The following is a 22,500-nucleotide window of genomic DNA, read 5'->3' on the forward strand; positions in this document are numbered from 1 at the left end:
TAAAAAGAACGAAGAAAAGAGAGAAGAAAAAGAAAAGAAAAAAATATATATATATTAAAAAAAAATAAAAAAATAAAAATCTAAAAAAAAAAAAATATATATATATATATATATATATATATATATATATATATATATATATATATATATATATATATATATATATATATATTTATGGAGACAATGAACAATTTCATCTTGAACAATATTAAAGAATAAATAAATAAAAAAAAAATATATATTTATGGAGACAATGAACAATTTCCTCTTGAACACCCACGGAGGATTGTTCATAACATTTGTTCTTTGTTCTATGGAGAGTTTGGTGATTTTTTTACGCTATGTCCATGAGCTGTGAAGGGGGAGGCTGGGAACTGGGACTCGGGTGGTTATAGTTTGTAGGAGTAAAATGCTTTTGATAAATAGACGGATAAAGAACTGAAAATGCATGTCATTGTGAATATAAATAGATGTGTGAATGAATAGAGATAGATAACTAGACACACACATACAAACACATACACGCACACACACACGTACACACACGTACACACCCACACACACACACACACACGTACACACACACAAACACAAACACACACACACGCGTACACACACACTCAAACACACACACACAAACAAACGCACACACACTCATGTATATGTTTATAGCGCTCTCCCACCTCCCAAGTCATTCCTCTCCCCCGCATCAACCCTCCCACCCCTCCCCCTCACCAATCTCCTCCCCCTCCCCCTTCCCCTCACCAAACGCCCCTCCCCCTCCTCCCTCACCTCCCCCGTCCCTCATCAGTCGCCCCTCCTCCCCCTCACCAAACGCCCCTCCCCCACTTCCCTCCACCAGTCGCCCCTTCCCCTCCCTCACCAATCGCCCCCTCCCTTCCCCTCCCGTCGCCCCTCCTCCCCCTCACCCCCCTCCCCTCCCTTACCAATCGCCCCCTCCCCCTCCCCCTCCCCCTCCCTCCCCACCCCCTCACCCTTCCCCTCCTCCCCCTCACCCCCTCCCCTCCCACACCAATCACCTCCCCTCCCCCTCACCAATCGCCCCCCTCCCTCCCCCTTCCTCACCAATCTCCCTCCTCCCCCTCACCAGTCGCCCCCCTCCCCTCCACACCAATCACCTCCCCCTCCCCTCACCAGTCGCCCCTCCCTCCCCCTTCCTCACCAATCCCCCCTCCACCCTTCCCCTCACCAATCGCCCCTCCCCTCCCCCATCCCCCTTCCCCCCCCAATTATAGTCCGCTCATTAAGATCTATTCACAAACTCACAGCAAAGACACTCGCGAGAATAGATCCGACACATTCTTTGAAGATAAGTGACAGATTCTTTGTTGTTCTTTGCCTTTGTCGATTAAAAGAAGGGTTTTCTTAGGTAGGGAGAGGGAGAGATAAGGAGGGAGAGGGAGGGAGAGGGAGGGAGGGAGGGAGAATGAGAGATGAAGGAGGGAGAGGGAGAGAGAAGGAAGGAGAGGGAGGGAGAGGGAGGGAGAGGGAGGGAAGGAGGGAGAGGGAGGGAGAGAGAGAGAGAGAAGAAGGGAGGGAGGGAGAGAAAGATAGAGAGGGAGGGAGGGGGAGAGGGAGAGGAAAGGAAGAAGAGGGAGGGGGAAGGGAGAGAGAGAGTAAGAGAGTGAGAGAGAAAGAGAGAGAGAGAGAGAGGTAATAAGAAGCAAAGAATATCAACATAAACTTTCTCATCATTATCACTACTAGCATCAATATCATCATTGCTAAAATTCAATATATCCAGTATTTCAAATATTAGATTACAGTTCTCATGATATTTGCAAAAATTATGCCGAATTGAACGCTATTTTCCTCCTGTTTCGTAATCTTCAGAGTCTGTATTTTCCGTTATTTTCCGTTTTCGTTATTTTACACGTTAGCAAAGATAAAATTCTTAAGCAAGAACTGTCTATGTACAAATATTCACAAGTATATATATATGTGCGTGTTTGTTTGTGTGTGTGTGTGTGTGTGTGTGTGAGTGTGTGTGTGTGTGTGTGTGTGTGTGTGTGTGTGTGTGTGTGTGTGTGTGTGTGTGTGTGAGTGTGTGTGTGTGTTTGTGTGTGTGTGTGTGTGTGTGTGTGTGTGTGTGTGTGTGTGTGTGTGTGTGTGTGTGTGTGTGTGTGTGTGTGTGTGTGTGTGTGTGTGTGTGTGTGTGTGTGTGTGTGTTTACTGTATACAATCATTATATACACACATATCTTTCAATTCCAATTCGGCTTAATCACAGAAGCAAAATAAAACAAAATAAAGAATAATTGATATCGAAGTTTGAAATGTCGGTCGCTCACCAATCTCACCGTGATAAACGTTATTACATAAGATAAATAAATAAATAAACATTACATAACTCGTCTTTCTTTAATCATAAAATCTGTCAAATCACTGGGCATCTTCCTAAGTTTTCGCAAAGTCATCGGCGTTGAGTTTTTATCACGAGTGACGTCAGATTGCAACTCGCTCCGCCCCCTGAGCGTCTACGTCATCAAAGCAGGTGTATCTGTCACCTGATTGGTCGCTTGCTTTGGTTTTAGTGATTTCTGATTGGTGGACGATTTATTTCAAAGGGGGGGAGGTTGGTGATTCTGTTTTGTGATTGGTTGATTTAAATGCTTAGTGCTGATTGGTTCGAAAATTCCGTTTAGCGATGTCTAACATCATTATATTTTTCTTTTAAGTTTAACCTAGTTCTCATTAATGTAACGTCAATTAACCAGGACTTAATGACTACGATATCCTTTCATATCTTTTCCCGCCTTTTATTAGTTATGACGTAATGTCTGTTAGTCCAACGGTCTCATATTTATGACGTCATCTCTCCCAATTTATCATGCGTTCATTGATGATTCTTTTTTTTCCTTCAAAGTTTATACATAAATCTATTGACAATATATGTATTACAATATTACGATGACACGTTTGAATTAATGAATCTAACCTCGCTTAGCATTTCGAGAAAAGAATTTTAAAAAATAAAAAATAAAAACAATCAAGATGGCGGCTCCGTTTGTGTGTCATTCTCAAACGGTCAACTTATGCAAATTTTCTATTAAGTATTCGCGGTAGTTGCATCGCCGCGAAATTAAATGTGATTTACAGACTAAGAAACAATACGAGGAAGGAAGTTGTTAGTGCAGTATATCAAACATATGCACGAACAAATGTATAAAAGAATAGATACTGCGAGTGTCTCTGAGAGGGAGGGGGAGGGGGGGATGAGGGAGAGGGGGAGGGGGAAAGGGGGGGGAGGGAGGGACGTGGAGAGAGAGAGAGGGAGAGAGAGAGAGAGAGAGAGAGAGAGAGAGAGAGAGAGAGAGAGAGAGAGAGAGAGAGAGAGAGAGAGAGAAAGAAAGAAAGAGAGACAGACAGACAGACAGAAAGACAGACAGAGAGACAGAAAATGATAACCAAACATGCAAATAAATAGAAAGTGGACGAGAATAGACAAACAGACAATTTTTTTTAATGAAAGAAAGAGAAAAACATAGAGAGAAAACCTTCCAGAGCTTTGCAACAAACGTAAATAAAGAGAGACAGATAACCTCGTGTATTTGCAGACTTGAACGTTGCAAAAGCCGTAGAGAGATGCTAAATATAAAGACTAAATAAAGGAACTTCTGATATTGCCTTGTCTTCTTCTCTCTTTCTCTCTCTCTCTCTCGCTCTTTCTCTCTCTCTCTCTCTCTCTCTCTCTCTCTCTCTCTCTCTCTCTCTCTCTCTCTCTCTCTCTCTCTCTCTCTCTCTCTTCTTTTACTTTCTTCATCACATTTTTTGTCATAAAAATATTCATCACATTTTTTTAAAGTCATAAAAACAAAAAAACAATTGGATGTTTCTTAAACGATGAATTAAATTGATGTTGATCGTGGTTGCAGGCGGGAAGGGAGGGAGGGAGAAGGGGGGGGTAGTTGCAATGTTGACAAAGGTTCTGTTGCTCATAAGATTGCTGACTATCATGCAAGAGAGACGAACGTATCGTAAATTTTGTAGTTTGCTACTGTGTCAATATTTTTTTTTCAGGTATTGTTGCCGTTATTATTGTTGTTGTCTTTCCTTTCTTAACTTTATGTTCTACTGTTTGGTTATGCATTCGACGGTCTCTCTTTATGATTATTTATTTGTCTTGTCTTTCGTTTTCTTTCTCTTGTTCTTTCCTCCTTTTTTTCGTTTTACGTTCTTCCTTTTTTCTATCTTTATTCTCTCTTTTGTTATTCAATTCCTTCTCAAACCGTTATGCTAATAGATCATTGAATTTTGAATTATAATCAACCATACGTCAGCAAGGAACAATAAAGACCAAAAACCAAAAGTAAATCCCGCAATAAAACAAATGAGCATCGCATAAACAAATCCGAACCGTAGTGGGATCCGAACTATAAACGACCCAACCCTGTTTAAAGGTGTTCAACCCGACTCCCGCGCCGGACAAAAGAATTTCGCGCCATAAAACGGCCTCCTGCTACGCCAGCGCCACAAATGCTCGTCTCAACTCGCCACAACTTGTTAACCTGTCGATTTAGTGTCTGCGAATGTCCATAAAATCCTGTGTGGTGCTGAGGGTCGGGAATGGAGGGAGGGAGTGAATTAAGATAGGGGAGGGGGAGGGAGGGGAGGGAGGGAGGGAAGTAGGGAAGGATGGGAGTGAATCAAGATAGGGGAGGGGGAGGGAGGGAAGTAGGATAGGGTGGGGAGGGAGGGAGGGAGGGAGGGGTAGTAGGATATGGGAGGGAGGGAGGGTAGTAGGATAGGGAGGGAGGAAGGGAAGTAGGGAAGGATGGGAGTGAATTAAGATAGGGAGGGGAGGGAGGGAAGTAGGATAGGGAGAGGAAGGGAGGGAGGGAGGGAGGGAAGTAGGATAGGGTGGGGAGGGAGGTAAGTAGGATAGGGAGGGGAGGAGGGAGGAAGTAGGATAGGGGGAGGGGAGGGGAGGGAGGGGGAAGTAGGATAGGGTGGGAGGGAGGAGGGAGGAAGTAGGATAGGAGAGGAAGGGAGGGGAGGGAGGGTGGAAGTAGGATAGGGGAGGGGGAGGGAGGGAAGTAGGATAGGGTGGGGGAGGGGAGGGGGAGGGAGGGAAGTAGGATAGGGTGGGGAGGGAGGGAGGGAAGTAGGATAGGGAGAGGAAGGGAGATTACGTTTCTTCCTCTGAGGGAGGGAGGGAAGTAGGATAGGGGAGGGGGAGGGAGGAAGTAGGATAGGGAGGGGGAGGGAGGGAAGTAGGATAGGGTGGGGAGGGAGGGAAGGAGGGAAGTAGGATAGGGTGGGGGAGGGAGGGAAGGAGGGAAGTAGGATAGGTGGGAGGGAGGGAGGGGGAGGGGGAGGGAGGGAAGTAGGGATAGGGGAGGGGGGAGGGAGGGAAGTAGGATAGGGTGGGGAGGGAGGGAGGGAGGGAAGTAGGATAGGAGGAGGGAGGGAGGGAAGTAGGATAGGGTGGGGAGGGAGGGAAGGAGGGGAAGTAGGATAGGGTGGGGAGGGAGGGAGGGAGGGGGCAGGATAGGGGGAGGGGAGGGAGGGAAGGATAGGGGAGGGAGGGAGGGAAGTAGGATAGGGTGGGGAGGGGAGGGAAGGAGGGTAGGAAAAGAGGGATGAATATATTAGGATAGGGAGGGGGAGGGAGAGGAGGGTAGAGGGACGAATGAATTAGGAAAGGGAGGGAAGTAGGGTAGGGAGGGGAGGGAGGGAGGGAAGTAAAGTAGAAAGGAAAAGGAGAGAGAATAGTAAAGTTTAGCATAAGGAGGGTAGGAACTAGAGTAGGAGAAGGAGGGAAAAAAAGTGATAAAAGAATAGGAGAGAAGGAAAAAGAAGATAGAAAGGAGGAGGGAAAGAGAAAGGGAAAGTGAATAATGCGCGGGAAGGAAGGAAGAGAGAAAGGGAAGCGAAGGAAAAAGGCAGAAATAGAGAGGGAAACTAAGTATAAAAAGACTATAGGAAGAGAGAGATAAAGGAAGGGAGAGGAGGAAGAAGGAGAGAAGAATGAATCAAAGATAGACAGAGGAAATGGGAGAAAAGGAAAGAGAAGAGAAATAATGAATGAAGGAAAGAAGAGATAAGAAAAATTCGATGAAGACATATAAAAGAAAAATGTTAAATGAAGGAAAACTGAATTATGAAATCTTTCTGTGTCATGTTTTTCATAATTATCATCAACATTAATAATTTTTTACTTTAAGGGTGAATTTGGAATGAATTTTAATGACATTTTCTCTTTCGCAGGTTTAAAATCTCGTCTGGAAGCTAATTGGCAACTCAAGGTAAGAAAACATTTTGTTACGTAAAGATTTAATTTATTTTTATTCTTTCCTCTTTTATGCTTGTTTATTTTTATTTTTTTTCTTTTATTATTATTATTATTTTTTTTTTTGGAAGGCTTTGTAGTTTTTTTCTTTATTATTTCTGTTTCGTATTTCTCTCACTTTTTGTCTGTCTGTCTGTTTCTCTCTTTCTTTTTCTCTCTCTCGATGTTTCTACCTCTTTCTATTTATCTATCTGTCTTTCCCTCGTTCTCCTACTCCCTACTTTCTTTAATCTTTCCTCCCTTCTTCTCTAAGATTACGTTTCTTCCCCTCCTCTTTCTCCCTTTCATCCTCTTTCCCTCCCTTTCTCTCCTTCATCCTCCCTCTCTATCTCCCTTCCTCCCTTTTACCCTCTCTTTCCCTTCCTTCTCTTCTCCTCTATCCATACATCTCTTACCCTCCCTCCCTTTCTCCCCCTTCCCTTCTGTCCCTCCTTTAGTCCCTTCTTCCTCCTCCCCTCCTTCCCTCCCTCCTTCCTCCTCCACTACCATCTCTTCTTCCCCCTCCCTCCTCCCCCTCCCCTTCCTCCTCCCCTTCCCCTCTCTCCCTATCACTTTCTCGCATCACCCTTCTTTTCAGTACTCCCTTTCACCCTCTTTCCGTTTCTCCCTTGCTACGCACCCTTTCACCCTCTCTCCTTCCCTTCTTCACTTTCGCTCTCCCTCTCTGTCTCCTTCCTCTCTTTCGCTCACCCTATCATCCTTTCTCTTTCTAACCCCACCATTTCACTCTCTCCTCCTCCTCCTTCCTCCTCCTCCTCCTCCCCCCATACTCTTTCGCTCGTTCACCGTCTCCTTCCCTTCTCTCCCTCCTCTCCTCCCCCTTCCTCCTCCTCCTCCTCCTCCCTCCCTCCCCCCCTCCCCCTCCCTTTCGCTCGTTCCCCGTCCCCTCCCCCTTCCCTCTCCCTCTCCTCCCTCCCCCTTCTCCTACCCCCTTCCTTCCTTCCTTCCTCCCCCACCTCCTTTTCCTCCCTTCCTTCCTCCTCCTCCCTTTCCTTCCTTCCTCCTCCCTCCTCTCCCCTTCCTCCCTCCCTCCACCTCCCTCCCTCCCCTCGCCCCCCCTCTCCCCCCCTTCCCTCTTCTCTCCCTTCCACCCTGCTCCCTACTTGCTAAGCGGCAGGGGAACGACGCCAGGGCTGGAGGTCGCCCTGCCAGCATACGAAAGAAGGGGTCGTGTGTTGCCAGGTCGTCGCGAGAAGGTCGTGGTGGAATATTAACGACTTGTGTATTTTTTTTTTTTTCTTGGGGAGGGGGTGGGGTGGGGGGAGGGAGGGTAGGGGGAGGGAGAGAAAAAAGATATAGATTTTTTTTTTTTTGGGGGGGTAGAGGGGAAGAGGGAGGGAAGGAAAGAGGGAGGGAGGGAAGGAGGGTCGGAGGGAGGGAAGGTGGAAAGATGGTAGGAGGGAGGGGAGGAGGAAGGGGTGGGAGGAGGAGGGAGGATGGAGAGAGGGAGAAGGTGGAAAGATAGCAGGAGGGAGGGGAGGAGGGAGGGAGAGAAAATTGATCATTATCAATCATTATCAATATCATAATTAGATCATTATTAAGCAAAGTAGAGATTGATTATTATCATTATCATCATTGTTATCACTATTTTAATTGTCATTATTATTATTATTATCATTATTGCTATAATCATTTTATTATCATTATCGTTATTACCATTATCTTTATTATCATCATCATCACTATTACTACTTTGTTTTTTGCTTTTGAATCAGTTATTGTTATTAAAACAGTAATAATGATGATATTTGTAATGATAATGATAACAATAATCACAATATCATTATCATTAACGTTGTTATTATCGTTCTTATTACTCTTATTATTTTAACATTATTATATAATTTTTAGCCTTATTATTATTTCCATTGTTAACAATATGATCATTTTCGTTACCATCATCACCATCATCTTATCATCATTATTATTATCATTATTATTACTAATACATGTAAAACATCTACTATTACTACTATAGCTATCATTATCGCTATCATTAACATCATTAAGAACCTCCATTAAGTGACGAGTTCGACAATAGTTAGTCAATTAAAAAGTGGGATGTCGAGAATGACTCATTATGATGATAATTAAGTGACAGATTTAATCGATCAGTTTTTAGATCATTAAAGACACAATCGGACAGGTTTTATGGATTTTTTTGTAGTCATATTGTATAATCTTGTTTATGTTGAGTAATTTATGGCCTGGGTTGTCTGTGGGGTTGTAAAATTAAGGTGGCGTATCGTTGTGAAACTTTTGATAAATGGGATGCCTATGGGTGATTAAACTAAAAGATTAATTAATAGGTATTGGGTTAAATTAAGTAGATGTCTCAGTGAGATTAAGATAAAGGGTTGATTTTTAAAGTTTGTTTAGTTATTTATGTTATCTTCATTGTCACTATTATCATTATTATGATTATTGCGATAGATACAACAGTTTTACTCAACCGTATTATTCACTCCATCCCGAACTTTTGAAAATGTCCAATATTTCTTAAAAACTCTTTTCATTCAAAAGTTTCTAAACTGTTTCGCATCTCTCAAAATCTAAACCGCTGTTCAGTGGCCGTGCGCTCTCCTTTTAGACTGCTTCATTACCTAACAAACTCGAACAGTAATTTTAACTGGAGAGAAAGTCATTTTGTCTAACCGATCAACTCGCTTAATATGCTGTCCCTCCTTCGCCGGCCATCAGTCCTCCGCCGGCGCCAAAAAGACACGGCGTCCGAATCATTGCTTGGCCTGTAAAAAATGCGTCGCCCTTCCTTACCGATTGAAACTGTGCTGCTTTATCTTTACGCTATTGTCTAGTGAATAAGATTGATTTAAATAACTCTTTATTTGTATTTTTTACTCTGTCTAATTGAGATTTACGCACCAAATTCGAATCCGAAGACACGATCGCGTCCAGCCGTCCGAACACACTCATCGGAATTCATGGATACGCACGATTTATATATATCTATATTACGCATCGGTAATTTGAATATCAGTTTATGTTCTAGGGCGTTCTAATTGGTCAATTAGCATTTAACATGCGCTGCTACGCCCACAAAGGCTGTGTTTAGTGTCCGGCTCACATATTTGCGTGCCATGTGACTACGTATACGGACGCCGGCTCTACGGGTCGTAAGTGGCTGTCGTAAGTAAAGGCTGTTCGTAAGTGGCGTTCCTAAGTGTCCTTTATAAGTGTCGTCTATAAGTGTTGTCTATGAGTACTATCTGCAAGTGTCGTTCATAAGTGTTGGTCAAAAGTGTTGTTTATAAGTGTCGTCTGAGCGTTCATAAGTGTTGATTATAAGTTACGATTGTAAGTGCCGTTCGTTTATAAGTGCTGTTTATAAATCCCGTTCATGAGTGTTTTTCATACGTGTCATCTACAAGTTACGTTCAGATGTGTTGCTCATAAGTGTTTTTCAAAAGTGACGTTCGTGTCTGTGTAGTTTATAAGGTACATTCATGAGTGTTGTTTATAAGTCTCGTTCATATGTGATGATAGACGTATCATATATATATATGTCCATTTGCCGTCATAAGTGTTTACTATCAGTGTCGTTAAAAATTACGTCTATAAGTGTTGTTTATAAGTTACTTTCATGACTGTTGTTCATGTGTCGTTTATAAGTGCTTCTCATAAGTGTCGTTCACATTTCTTGTTCATAAGTGTTGCTTAAAAGTGTCGTTCGCAAGTTGTAGTTCGTAATTTAAGATACACGAAGCCGAAGTCGCAGCCAACGGTGTCCGAAAGGCATCCGACAACAGTGACAATGACGATAAAAGAAAAATAATGATAATACTGATATCAACAAGACTCCATAAGACCCGCGGTGAGATTATTCCTTTGCAATGATGAATGGATTTGCTAAGGAAGAGTGGAGGCTTGCAATAGAAGCGGGATTTGCAAGGAGTGGGAAGTTTTGTCATGGAGAGTTTGTTAAGGAGGAAGGAAGACTTAAAGGAAGGCTTACATTGGATGGAGGATTTGTAACGGAGGGTGGATCTGTCGGGGAGGGATTTGCAGTGCAGGGAGGCTTTGAAAAGGAGGGAAAAGAGAGGGGTCTGAAATATATATTTTTAAATTAAGAGGATATTTGCAGGATCTACAAAGGAGAGAGGATTTTGCAATGGAGGGAACAATTGCAAAGAAAGCTATGGAAACGGGGATTTGCAATGCAAGTAGGATTTTTCAATGGAGGGAGAATTCACCAAGCAAGTAGGATTGGCGACGGAGGAAACGAAGAGAAGCGAGGGAAGGAGGGATAGAGAAACACGGACTCCGATATTGCAACCACTTCCTTGCAACATAGAGAGAGGAGTTGGGAAAGGGAGACACGTGGTCAGAACTTCAACGAGGGAGTCAACCAGTTCTGATGGAGTGCGGGTATGTCATATCAATCAGCCATCATTTTTCCTTTACTATATCTTCTTGGTTATGTGTCCATTTTGTTTGTTTGGTTTCTTTTGGGTGTGTGTGTCTGTCTGTTTGTTCGTTTGTCTGTCTGTTTGTTTGTCTGTTTGTCTCTCTATCTCTCTCTCTTCTTTTTCTTCTTCTTCCCTCTCCCTCCCTCCCTCCCCATCACCCTCCCACCCTCCTACCCCCCTTATCCCTCTCTCCCTCTCCCTCCCCCTTCCTCTACCCCCCCTTATCCCTCTCTCCCTCTCCCTCATCCTCTCTCTCTCCCTCTCTCACCCGCGTCGGGACCACCTGAATATTCCTCTCCTTATCCCTCTCTCCCTCTCCCTCTCCCTCTCCCTCTCCCTCCCTTCCTCTCCCTCTCTCACCCCCATCGGGACCACCTGAATATTCCTCTCCTTGCTTGCACCCAGATTAGTCCCGAGTGCGCACATCACTGGCCCGATGACGTCATCACCAGGGATCCAGCTCATCTATGGAATTCATTATTTAATCTAGACATGTGCGTGTACATAATTACGTATACATGTTTACGTAAATGTATACACGTGTGGGTGTATGCATGTTTCTATGTGGACGTAGATATATACACGTGTGGGTATATACATGCTTATATGTGTACGTAAATGTATACACGTGTGGGTAGATACATATTTACATGTGTGCGTAAATATATACACATGTGGGTATATACATACTTACATGTGTACGTAAATGTATACACATGTGGGTAGATACATGATTACAGGTGTACGTAAATATATACACATGTGGGTAGATACATATTTACATGTGTGCGTAAATATATACACATGTGGGTATATACATACTTACATGTGTACGTAAATGTATACACATGTGGGTAGATACATGATTACATGTGTACGTGAATATGTGCAGATGTGGGCATATACATACATACATGTGTACGTAACCTTGTGTAATATCTAGAAAATTTTAATATAAAGAGATAGAGGATAAAATCAAATTTACCAGTTGATTGTTTTTGGTATATTTTGCGCGCTTGACGTGTATATTACCGGTCATTTTTCATGTTTGTTTGTTTATCTAATTATCTGTCTGTCTATCTGTTTATCTAGTGGCGCACATTTGTATATTTCTTTGTTTAAAAAGAGGAAAAAAGTCACCTCCAGACAGGTAGTGTAAAATTGAGGGGGGAGAGGAGAGGAGAGGAAGGGAAGGGAGGGGAGGGAATAGGAGAGGAGGGGAGAGGAAAGGGTATAGGAGACGGGAGAGTAGAGGAAAAGAGTAGGTGAGTAGAAGAAGGAGAGCAGTGGAGAAGACTAGAAAAGAAGAGGAGACGGGAGAGGAGAAAAGACGAGAGAAGAAGACAGAAGAGGTGAGGAGATGATAAAAGAGGAGAGACGAGGAGAGGAGAAAAGAGGAGAAGAGAGCGAGAATAGGGGAGTGAGGGAGATTCGCAAGGCCGGGCATACCCCAAGGTGGGCATAAAGGGGTTACAGGGCCGGAAATACCCAGAAGGAGAGAGAGAGAAGAGAGAAGAGTCTACCCAGAGAGGGGGGTGGGGGAAGGGGGGGCAGAGGGGGGGAAGGGTAATGTCTGACCATACCATATAAGGAATGGCTTGACGGTATCGGTAAACCTTTTGATTTACAAAGGGTTTACAAGGTCACGAAAGCTTCAGGTTGTTTATCTACTTATCTACCCTTTTTTGACTGTTGGTGATCTACGCTTCTGTTTTGGGTTTGTTCTCTATTTTTTTCCTTTTTTTTATTATATTTTGCATTTAATGCTTTATGTTCTCTTTGCGTGTTTGTTTATTTATTTATTTAATATCATTTTTTTTTTTTTTTTTTTTGCTTCTGTTTCCTCTGTTTTGTTTACAAATTTGTCTACGTTTTTTATATACATTTCTGCTTATTGTAACGGATTTTTTCTCTGTTTTCATATTTTATTATTATTTCTAATTCATATTATGGAATAAGTCATAAATATTATCTGTCTATATATATTATTTCCAGCATGTACTCAGTAGAACAATATTTTTTTTCGTTTCTTTAAATCTTCATAGAAATTGGGATATAGGGATAGTTGTGATAAAACGGAATTACTTGTTTTTTTTCTTTTTATTTTTTTATGTAACCTTTCCTCTATTTTTATTTATTTATTTCCTCTTATTTATTATATTCTTCTATCCTTTTCTTGTTTTCTATTACGTCCTCATTATCACATCCATCCCTGTTTCCCATCTTCTGTAGGCGTGAAAAAATGGGAAATAGAGAAGTTCTAGGATAAGAAAGAAAAATAGGAAAACAGGGTGAAAAAACATCGAATAAACGAGAGAGAAAGGGATAAAGAAAGAAAAAATTAAAAGCTATATAAGGAAAAGAAAAGAAAGAGAAGGTGTAGATGAAGGGAAAAAAATCGAGAAAAAGACAAAGAAAAACAAAAAATCAAGAAAAGAAAAGAAAGGAAAGGGAAAAAAAAACAAAGAGAAGAAAGAAAAAAAAATATATAAAGAAAAATAAAGAAAAAACGAAATCAAGAAAAAATAAAGAAAAAAACGAAATCAAGGAAAAAGAAAGAAAGAAAGAAGTAGAAGAAAGAGAGAAAGAAGGAAGTAAGGAAAGAGGCGGTAGACACTCCTGACTCATTAGCGTGGCGGCATGAGGCTGTTGACCCCTGGGGGAGGCTGTGCCCCTTCCAGCCTCATACCCACCACATACCCACTTCGGTACCCACATACCCACACTTTATACCCACTTATCCACCGCATACATACATGCCCACTGCATATCCATACCCACACTTTTACCTATATATGATACAAACATATCCACCTCATACCCGCATATCCACCTCATATCCACATGCCCAGCGTATACCTACATACTCACCTCATACCCACATCTTATACATACATCTGATATCCACTTATCCACCTTATACCCATCTCGTACCCACACCTCATACCCGCACCTCATACACACATATCAACCTCATACTTACACATACCCATACCTCATAACCACGTCCTATACCCTCACTATATACACACCTCATAACTACATCTCACGGCAACACCTGAACCCGCACCACATACCCACCTTATACCTCATACCCTCATCACATATCCACCTCACACCACATACCTACACCACATACCCACCTCACACCTCATACCCGCCTCACACCTCATACCCACACCACACACCCACCTCACACCACATACCCACACCCCATACCCGCACCACATACCTCACACTCCCACCTCAAAACCCCCATAAACCATCATTCCCCCATAAGCCCAACACCCGTGAAATCACCCTTTACCCCCCATGCGAGGTCAAAGGTCATCTCAACTCCCCTTTACCCCCCATGCGAGGTCAAAGGTCATCTCAACTCCCCTTTACCCCCCATGCGAGGTCAAAGGTCATCTCAACTCCCCTTTACCCCCCATGCGAGGTCAAAGGTCATCGCATAAATTCTTACGAAAGGTCATATTGTTAGTGATGGGAGATTGTGACATGTCAACGTTCCATGTCTGTTTACATTATTTATATTAGGTCATTAGGCCACGCCCCCCCCTCCTCTTCTTTCTCTCTCATTATATTAATTAGATGGTTGTTTATTATTGTGTTTATCTAATTATCTTCATTCTAGCTTTATGCAAATGCTATGGCGATTGCAAGATCTGGTTAGACTTTTTTTTTTTTTTATGGGTTAATAAATAGTTTACGACCTTGTGCATAAAACTTTTTTTTATTATTATTATTATTACTGTTTGTGATCATAACCTTTATTTTTATTCATTATTATTATTATTATTATTATTATTATTATTATTATTATTATTATTATTATTATTATTATTATTATCATTATTATTTTTTTGGTAGGAATTTTTTGTTACTTATTTATTTATCATTAACACTTCATCATTCGACATAAAATAACCTGTTGATAAATTTGCATATTTATTGATTTCACAAAGTCTCGTAAATGTTTTTTTTTATCAACAATCTGGCTTTTCAATCGAGTAAGTGTGTGTGTAATTTTTATTTACCATTTCATTGTTTACGAAAACGTTTTGAATCAGCTGTTTTTAAAACGTATTTAAAACGTTACTATATACAATCATAGGCATTCTTTCCAGGAAAAATATCGTTTGAAAAAGCTTTTAATGTATTTAAAACGTTAATGTATACAATCTCATAGCCATTCTGTCTAAAAAAGAAATGTCTGAAAAAGCTTTTAATGTATTTAAAATGTTACTGTATATAATCTTGTAGTTATCTGGTGAGTATATTTTTTATAGGCCTATGCACTATGTAGTTATAAAGTGAGTATCATTTTTATAGGCCTATGCACTATGTAGTTATATAGTGAGTATCATTTTTATAGGCCTATGCACTATGTAGTTATATAGTGAATATCATTTTTTATAGGCCTATGCACTATGTAGTTATATAGTGAGTATCATTTTTTATAGGCCTATGCACTATGTAGTTATATAGCGAGTATCATTTTTTATAGGCTTATGCACTATGTAGTTATATAGTGAGTATCATTTTTATAGGCCTATGCACTATGTAGCTCTATTGTATCATTTTTATAGGCCTATGCACTTGACTGACGGTTTATTTTTTTTTTTCTTATCCAGTAATTCCATTTCTTTTTGTCTCTCCTTCTCTTCCCTTTTATTCAATTTTATTAGACGATGGAAATGAGGGAAAAGGAGGGAGGAAGAGAGGAAGGGGTGGAAGGAAGAGGAAGAGGAAGAAGAGAAAGAGGAAGAGGAAGAGGAAGAAAAGAAAGAGGGAGAGGAAGAGGAATAAGAGAAAGAGGAAAAGGAAGAAAAGAAAGAGGAAGAGGAAGAAGAGAAGAGGGTAGAAGATGGGAAGGATAGCGGAGAGGATAATGGAAGAAATATGGAGATGCAGAAAGGAGAAAAGATAAACTAAAAGAAAGATGAGCCAAGATAAGATAAACAGGATAAAAGAAGAAAGGGGGAGATGGATAAGAAGAAGAAAGGAAGAACTGGAGAAGGAGGAAGAGGAAAAGGGAGAATAAAGAAGAGAAACAAGGTATAGGAAAACAAGGAGAAGAGAAGGAGAGATAGAGAGGGTTTAGAAGGAGCAGGGAGGGTGAGTGGGGTGAGGGGGGGGGGGGGGAAGGCGCCACTCCAGCCGCCAGTAAATCATGGGCATCGCGGGGCATCACCCCCCTCCCCCCCATATCCCCTCCCCCCACATACCCCCTCCCCCCTGAGAAGACCTTGAGCAGGAAAACTTCCAAAAACCTACTTCACGTTTCTCTCTTCCTCTCCTTCTTTCGCTCTTTTTCTCTCCCTCTCTTTCTTTCTTTCCGTCTCTTTTTTCTTTCTTTCCGTCTCTTTTTTCTTTCATTCTCACTCTCTGTCTGTCTGTCTGTCTGTCTGTCTGTCTGTCTGTCTGTCTGTCTGTCTGTCTCTCTCTCTCTCTTTCTCTCTTTCTCTCTTTCTCTCATTCTCTCTCTCTCTCTCTCTCTCTCTCTCTCTCTCTCTCTCTCTCTCTCTCTCTCTCTCTCTCTCTCTCTCTTTCTCTCTCTCTCTCTCGCTGCTTATCTGTGTATCTATCTGTGTATCTATCTATCTATCTATCTACCTATCTATCTTTCTATATATCTATATATATAAATATGTGTGTGTATGTGTGTGTGTGTGTGTGTGTGTGTGTGTGTGTATGTGTGTGTGTGTTTATTTGCCATTTCGTTACCAAACTATAACGAAAAGGTAAAAAAAAACTAATCCATTAATTCTGAACACGTCTAACAAACTGGAACAACGGTAATTATATATATATATATATATATATATATATATATATATATATATATATATATATATATATATATATATATATATATTACACGATAATGATTTAAAACAACTAAGACACCAGGAATTTTTAAACACGACAAAGAGATTGCAAGATCAAGGTTGGGAAAATACTGATATTTTTTTATGCAGAAATCTTGCAACATTTCGGTATAAAATGAACGTGTTGTCTTGCAATGGTGGTGTTAAAAATTGCGATGATATTGATGTTGAAATAAAGATTGAAATAAAGAAAGAGAATAAGTGTATAAAGGGAAAGGAGATAAGGGGGGAATTGGAAGAAAATGGAAAGGAAATAGGAGACGTGAATAAGAAGAAGACGAAGGAAAAGAGAAAAAATAACAAGATAAAAAGGGGAAACAAGAAAGGAGAAGAATAAAAGGGAGGAAAAGAGGAGGATGGAGAATGGGTGTTAGAAGAAGAGGAGGTAGAAGAGGAGGGAATGAAGGAGGAGGAAGAGGAGGGAAATATAGGAGGAGGAGGAAGAGGAAGGAATAAAGGAAGAGGAGGGAATAAAGGAGGAGGAGGAAGAGGAAGGAATGAAGGAGGAGGAGGGAGGAGAATGAAGGAGGAGGAGGAGAAGGAAGAGGAGGGAAGGAGAAGGAAGATAGAGAATAGAAAAGAAAAGAAGGAAGAAGGAGGGCCAAGCATAAATATGGAGAACGAGAGGAGAGGAGGAGAAGGAGAAGGAAGAAGAGAGAAGGAAGAGGAGAGGAGGAGGAGGAGAAGGAAGAGGAGAGGAGGAGGAGGAGAAGGAAGAGGAGAGGAGGAGGAGGAGAAGGAAGAAGAGAGGAGGAGGAGGAGAAGGAAGAGGAGAGGAGGAGGAGGAGAAGGAAGAGGAGGAAGAGGAAGAAGAGGCAGCCTTTACCACCTGAACTAAAATCCCACTTGTTGCTCCGTCTCTTTAGGGTTTCTGTGAGACGTCTGTGGGCGCCTTTTGCCGAGAGAAATGACGGGCCAGACATTTCTCTGTGGAGATGGCTCTCTCTCTCGCTTTGATGTCTGTCTGTCTTTGTTTGTTCCTCTCTGTCTGTCTGTCTGTATTTCTCTCTTTCTTTCTTTCTTTTTCTCTTTCTCTCTCTCTCTGTCTCGCTCTCTCGCGCGCTCTGTCTGTCTCTCTCTCTCTCTCTCTCTCTCTCTCTCTCTCTCTCTCTCTCTCTCTCTCTCTCTCTCTCTCTATCTATCTATCTATCTATCTATCTATCTCTCTCTCTCTCATGTACATACATATGCACATATATATATCACATAAATAATTTAATTAATTCATCATTGTTTATTCATATCTACAAATCATTCCCTTCCTTCCTTCTTTATCTATCTATCTATCTACCTATCTATTCACCATCCAATCCGCTGACCTATTCACCCATTCACCCTTCCTTCCCTATCTCCTTACATCTCATTTCAACACCTCTCTATACTCCCCTCCGCCCCATCCGCCTCCCCCTCCTCCGCCCTCCCATCCGCCGCCCCCTCCTCCACCCCTCCCCTCCTCCCCCCCTCCCCCCTCCGCTCATCCGTTCATCCTCCCTCCCCCTCCGCCCCTCCCTCCCCTCCGCTCATCACCTCTCGAGGCTGTGGTGATGACTCCGGTGATGACCTTGTGAGGGAGAGATGAGGCCCCGTGATGCTGCATCTTGTTTTGTTCTCGTTGACGCCGGATGGTGGGGAGTGGAAGTGGGGTTGTTGGAGTGGGGTTGAAGAGGGTGGGGGTTGGGGTTGTTGGGGTTGTGGAGTGGAGGGGTGGGAGTTGGTTATGGGGATGGAGGGGGGTGGAGTGGGAGTTGTTTCAGTAATGGGGGGGAGAGGGGGTTGTTAATGTTGTGGGGTTGTAGTAATGAGGTTGTTTTATGAGCTGTTGAAGAGTTGGTTTACGGTTGTTATTGGGTCCTTTTATGTGGCTGTTTTACCGTTTTTATACTCTGGTCGTTGTTGTACATGTTATCATTTGGATTGTTACACTGGTTGGTGTTGTACATGTTGTTAATTTGATTGTTACGCTGGTTGTTGTTGTGGTTGTAATATTGGCAAGATGTGTTTGAAGTTGGTGATTATAGACAGTGCATGAAGATGTATATCATATCATTGATAGTAATGATAGAGATGATATATCATTAATCATATCCTTGTTGTTGTTGATGTTGTTGTTGTTGTTGTTGTTGTTATCCGCAGTGTCATCATCACCACCACTATCATTATTGTACTCATTGTTATTGTTATTATTGTTGTTGTTGTTGTTATTGTTATTATTACTTTTATTATTAATATCTCTCATTATTGTTATTGTTTATGCATATTATACCTTGTAAAATAATCATGATAGTAGTAGTGATAATAATAAAGATAATGATGATTATTATTATTCATGTTATTATGATTTATTTATTTATTTAATGTTATCTACTTATTTATTTTATTATCATTATTATTATTACATTTATAATGTAAAGGGGGGGGGGTCTCTGCTTGACTTGTAAGGAGTAATTGAAGCAAATAACATGTAGATGGAGGAAGAAAGAAGAGGAATAGGACACGGGAGAGGAGAAATACGTGGAATAAGAGGAAAGAGGAAGAGAGTTGAAGAGGAAGTTCTTATTGTTTATATGTCTGTCTCTATCTCTGTCTCTGTCTGTCTGTCTGTCTGTCTGTCTGTCTGTCTGTCTGTCTCTCTCTCTCTCTCTCTCTCTCTCTCTCTCTCTCTCTCTCTCTCTCTCTCTCTCTCTCTCTCTCTCTCTCTCTCTCTCTCTTTTTTTCTTTCTCTTATCTCCTTCCCTCCCTTCGTTCCTTCCTTTTTCATTCCCCCCTCCCCTTCCCCCTCTTTCTCCATCTCCCCCTCTTTCTCTCCCTCCCCCTCCTTCTCCACCTACCCCTCCCCTCTCTCTCCCTCCTCTCCCTCCTTCTCCACCTCCCCCTCCCCCTCTTTCTCCCTCTCCTCCCTCTTCTCCCTCTCTCCTATCCAGCATTTTCCCTCTTCCTCTCTCCATCCCCTTAAGGAAACTCACATGACTAAACACACTGGAGAGTCTGTGCGGTTTGCGAACACGTGCGCTGCCCCATCTCGAGTCTTCTATCTCCTTCGTTTCTCTTTTTTTTTCTCTCTTTCTCTTTCTCTTTCTCGCTTTTCTTTTATTTTTCTCTCTTTCTCTTTCTCGCTGTTTCTGTCTTTCTCTCTCTGTGTCTCTGTCTCTGTCTCTCTCTCTCTGTCTATCTGTCTCTGTCTCTGTCTCTGTCTCTGTCTCTGTCTCTGTCTCTGTCTCTCTCTCTCTCTCTCTCTCTCTCTCTCTCTCTCTCTCTCTCTCTCTCTCTCTCTCTCTCTCTCTCTCTCTCTCTCTTCTCTCCTCTCTCTCTCTCTCTCCCTCTTTCTCCCTCCTTCTCTCCTACCCCTACCTCCCCCTCTTTCTCCCTCGCCCTCCTCTCCCTCTCCCTCTCTCCCTATCCAGCATTTTCCCTCTTCCTTCCTCCCTCTCTCCATCCCTTTAAGGAAACTCACATGACTAAACACACTGGAGAGTCTGTGCGATTTACAAACACGGTCGCTGCCCCATCTCGAGTCTTCTATCTCCTTCGTTTCTCTCTTTTTCTCTCTCTCTCTTTCTCTTTCTCGCTTTTCTTTTCTTTTCTCTCTTTCTCTTTCTCGCTGTTTCTGTCTTTCTCTCTCTCTCTCTCTTTCTCTGTCTCTGTCTCTGTCTCTGTCTCTCTCTCTTTCTCTCTTTCTCTCTTTCTCTCTCTCTCTCTCTCTCTCTCTCTCTCTCTCTCTCTCTCTCTCTCTCTCTCTCCCTCTCTCTCTCTCTCTCTCTCTCTCTCTCTCTCTCTCTCTCTCTCTCTCTCTCTCTCTCTCTCTCTCTCTCTCTCTCTCTCTCTCTCTCTCTCTCTCTCTCTCTCTCTCTCCCTCTCTCTCTCTCTCTCTCTCTCTCTCTCTTTCTCTCCTTCAGTCTCCCTCTATCTTCTCTCTCTCTCTCTCTCTCTCTCTTTTTGTTTCAAGCAAGCGAGTCTTTGACCTCCCCCTCGTGCCGCAACACCTTCGCGATAGGAGAGATAAAGACTCACTGGCGACCGATAAGCCCGCCTAGGTTACGTTCCGCCGCGCCGCCTGCGTCCGAATCCGTTGGTTCAAGTTCGGATGTCTTTATTTTGCTTTTTCTTATTAGTTTTTTATTCTTTTTGTTTTGTTTTTGTTCTCTGGTTGGTTGGTTGTTTCGTTGGCTTTTTCTTTCTTTCTCTCTGGTTTTCTTTCTTCCGTGTTTTTTTTTTGTTTGTTTTTTTATCCGCCTTCCTGCGTCCGATTCCGTTGGCACAATTGCGGATTTCTTTTCTTTTACTTCTTATTTATTTATTTATTTGTTTGTTTGTTTCTCTGGCGTTTGTTTGTCTCTCTGTCTTCGTCTGTTTGTCTGTTTGTCTCTGTCTCTTTTTGCTGTCTTCTGTTCTCTCATTCCCATTTCTCCTTCTTTCCCTCCCTTTCTCATCTCCTATCTCACTGTCTCATTTCTTCCATCATACTGTATCCCCCTTTCCCTCCCTCTCACTCTTTCTCCCTCTCCCTCCTTTCCTCCCTATCTTTCCTCCTCCCCCTCCCACTCTTTCTCCCTCTCCTTCCCTTCCCTCTTTCTTCTTCTCCCTCCCTCTCCTACCCACCCCCTCTTTCTCCCTTCCTTCTTCTCCCTCGCTCTCATCTCTCATTCTCCTTCCCTCCCCTCTTTCTCCCTTCCTTCTTTCTCCCTCTCCATCTCTCCCCTCTCCTTTCTCCCCTTTCCATCTCTTCCCTCTTTCTCCCTTCCTTCCTCTCCTTCTTTCTCCCTCTCCATCTCTACCCTCTCCCTACCTCCTTTCTCCCTCCCTCTCATTCTCCCTCTCCTTCCCTCCCCCTCTTTTTCCCTCTCCCTCTCATGTCTCACCCTCTCCATCTCTCCCCTCTTTCTCCCTCTCCCCCTCCCCCTCTTTCTCCCTCTCCTTCCTTCCCCCTCTTTCTCCCTCTCCCTCCTTCCACGATACGAAATTACATGCGTGCTTTTAAAGGGAGGGAATGACCTTTCGGCGCCCCGACCGGAAATGGCTTGACCTTATGGTGTTTCTAGGGAGAGGTTTTGACCTTGTCATGTTTACAGGGAGATGTTTTAAGTTTATGATGTTTTTTTTAGGGAGATGTTTTAGGTTTATGATGTTTCCAGGGAGATGTTTTAAGTTTATGATGTTTTTTTTAGGGAGATGTTTTAAGTTTATGATGTTTCCAGGGAGATGTTTTAAGTTTATGATGTTTCTCGGGAGATGTTTTAAGTTGGTGATCTTTACAGGGAGATGTTTTAAGTTTATGATGTTTACAGGGAGATGTTTTAAGTTGATTATGTTTACAGGGAGATGTTTTAAGTTTATTATGTTCCTAGGGAGATGTTTTAAGTTTGTGATGTTTTAGGGAGATGTTTTAAGTTTATGATGTTTACAGGGAGATGTTTTAAGTTGATGATGTTTTTTAGGGAGATGTTTTAAGTTTATGATGTTTACAGGGAGATGTTTTAGGTTTATGATGTTTACAGGGAGATGTTTTAGGTTTAAAATGTTTCTAGGGAGATGTTTTAAGTTTATGATGTTTTTTTTAGGGAGATGTTTTAAGTTTATGATGTTCCTAGGGAGATGTTTTAAGTTTGTGATGTTTTAGGGAGATGTTTTAAGTTTGTGATGTTTACAGGGAGATGTTTTAAGTTTATGATGTTTACAGGGAGATGTTTTAGGTTTAAAATGTTTTTAGGGAGATGTTTTAAGTTTATGATGTTTTAGGGAGATGTTTTAAGTTTGTGATGTTTACAGGGAGATGTTTTTAGTTTATTATGTTTACAGGGAGATGTTTTAAGTTGATTATGTTTACAGGGAGATGTTTTAAGTAATTTAAAACTTACAATTATTATTT

The 22,500-nt window shown here is 42.0% G+C and overlaps 1 long non-coding RNA gene across 1 annotated transcript in view; it reads left to right on the forward strand.

Annotated features, from left to right (window-relative positions):
- The window catches only part of LOC138862033 (uncharacterized), a 46,831-nt gene that overhangs the window by 20,033 nt on the left and 4,298 nt on the right, over positions 1-22,500 (forward strand). Inside the window, exon 2 of the long non-coding RNA XR_011398636.1 lies at positions 6,232-6,269. This is a non-coding gene — a long non-coding RNA (uncharacterized lncRNA). The remainder of the gene's footprint in view (positions 1-6,231; positions 6,270-22,500) is intronic.

Source organism: Penaeus vannamei, chromosome 6 (assembly GCF_042767895.1).
Source record: "Penaeus vannamei isolate JL-2024 chromosome 6, ASM4276789v1, whole genome shotgun sequence".
Lineage (NCBI taxonomy): Eukaryota > Metazoa > Arthropoda > Malacostraca > Decapoda > Penaeidae > Penaeus > Penaeus vannamei.